General features: G+C 49.2%; 1 pseudogene; it reads left to right on the top strand.

The window, feature by feature from the left end:
• Window positions 1-2,500, top strand: part of LOC113806494 (uncharacterized) — a 24,814-nt pseudogene that overhangs the window by 5,443 nt on the left and 16,871 nt on the right.

Here is a 2,500-nt window from a genome sequence, read left to right as displayed (position 1 = left end):
GAGAAAGAGAGAGAGGGGGAGGGAGGAAAGAGAGAAAGAGAGAGGGGGGAGGGAGGAAAGAGAGAGGGGAGGGAGTGGGAGGGTAGAAGAGAGAAAGAGAGAGAGGGGGAAGTGGGTAGGTGGAAAGAGAGCTTAGGGCACAAGGTTAACGGAGGGATAGTGTTGGAGAGGAAGGAGTGAGTGAAGAAGTAGGAAAAGGGCGGGAGGCGAGAAGGGTGAACAGGAAGGGGTAGGGCGATATGGAAGAAGGGTCGTTGAGTAAAAGGTGGGGCAAAGCAAAGGAAAAGGAAGGAAAGAGAGAAAGATGAAGGGAGGGGGATCAGAACGGAATGAGGAAGAGAAAGGAGGGTGATAAAGGAACGAAAAAAACGAGATGATAACGGAAGGGGGAGAGAAGGGAGTAGAGAGGAACTGAAAAAGGGGTGGAGGAGGGGACGCGAGGAAGGGAAGGAGGGAGAGAGAGAGACGGCGCCGGGATGACGTGGAAGGCTGCTCACTCCCTGCGCGGCATCGAAGGCCCCTCTCGGCTTCCTGTTCTGCTCTCTCTCAAGGAACATCAGCTGGAACAATCGTATGAACATTCGCAAACATCACGAAAGAGTGATTCCAGCGAGGAGATCCAGAATTATGATCGTAGAGACCAGAACAGCGGTATATGCAAATTAGAGTTTAATGACGATGCTAATAGTGGTAACGGTATGATAGAGTAATTATAATTATGGAAGCATTGGCAATGATAATGATGTTACTGCTATTACTATTAATATTTGTTATAATGATGGAAGGAATATCATTGATAATAGTGATAATATCAACAGTTATTATAAAAAAGGAGAACGATAACAAAAACATCACAAAAACAGAAGAGCATAAGATGATTTCCCAGCTGGCCCCCCCCCTCCCCCTCGCCCTGCAGGTCCAGATCAGCACGGGCCTGGGCAACGTGACGGAGGCGCTGCAGTCCGAGCGCGCCGAGATCGCCTTCTACCTCTTCACCAACGGCTCGGTGATCCGGCGCAACCTGTCGGAGCACTTCGCCTACACCAACTCCCTCATCGACAACCTGAAGTGGCCCAAATTCCGCATTGAAGACCCGCTGTTTAAGAACAAGATCCTGTTCCGCATTCGCCTCGACGACTTCCGGGACAAGATCACCAAGTTCGACACGCCATCTATTGACGCCGGGATAAAGTTCTACAACAGGGCCAACTATATCTTCCTGGACCAGGTGCGTTGCCTCTGCGGGGAGTCGGAGCTCAGGCTCATTTCGGGAGTTTAAAGTCTTTATTTGGTTGCTAGAACTCATCGCAATATCTCGTTAGAACAGCTAATTGCAAGAATTCAAGAACAAATCTGTTAAATTACATGAATTAAATCTGTGCCTACAAATATTATATGTGACCGACTAAAAATTACATTCGGCTTTAACTACCCAAACTCTTCTAACTACAAAGATCATAACTGTGTCCATAAGTCACTGACCACAAACCTTATATGCCACCAACAACAAACAAATGCACAAACGAGCCTTAAAACTTATAATAAGATTTACCCTAAACCCACAGCTCACGCGGGAGATCAAAGAGAAGGACAGCTCGGGCGTGTGGCGGCCGCTCCTCGCCTACAAGAACCTGATCCGCGCCATCGAGCACCTGGGCATCTCCATGGTGTTCGGCGAGGAGTACTTCGGCAGGGGGGACCTCGACCACACCTCCTACCTCAACTTCGTCACCAACGACGCCCTCGGGCAAGATTTCCTCAATGCTAGTAAGAGCTTCGCCTACTGGATCAAGGACAGGTACGTGGTCGCCCGGCGGGGGAGGCGAATGCGTGGCCAGGGATTGGGACCAGAGATTGACAGGGAACTGGGCAGGGAGATACAAAATACAGAAAATGAAAAATACAATGTCTTTGAAACAAAAGTGAGATATACAAAAATTGTGTATGGCAGAAAATGCTTTTTACACATGAAAGAAGTCAAATGGGAACTTACATTACTGTTCTGCCATTATGTCATCACTCTAGACTATTTTGGCTTCCATAGCACCAGTGTTTATAGACAGATAGATGGAAGAGGGAATAAATAGGCAGAAGGACATGTAGAGAGAATAGCAATTACATGGATGTATATGTAGATGTGTCTTTGAGATCTAAAAGGGGATTTGACTTGGTATCTCCTCCTCCCAGGTACCTCCAGCTGCAGCAGACATACCCGTGGTACTCGAACATCACGCGTCGACGACAGGAAATCATAAACAGGGTCAAGATCGAGCCCGACTTCGACAAGGCCACCGAGTACTTCTACATAAATGCTGGGGCTGACCTGGACATCCCTGCAGGAAGATCCCATTCACAGAGGATCCGCACCAGGATCGAGGAGATAACTATCTGCTCGGAGGTTGGCGGCCGGGGTGGGGGGTGGGGTGGGGTAGGGGATGGGCGGTGTCGTCCAGGGCTGTCGGGCTCTCAGGGCTCTCTGTCTCTCTGTCTCTCCCTGTCT

Source organism: Penaeus vannamei, chromosome 35, assembly GCF_042767895.1.
Source record: "Penaeus vannamei isolate JL-2024 chromosome 35, ASM4276789v1, whole genome shotgun sequence".
NCBI classification, from domain to species: Eukaryota; Metazoa; Arthropoda; class Malacostraca; order Decapoda; family Penaeidae; genus Penaeus; species Penaeus vannamei.
The sequence above is the reverse complement of the archived record's forward strand: the minus strand, read 5'-3'. Positions and strand labels throughout refer to the sequence as shown.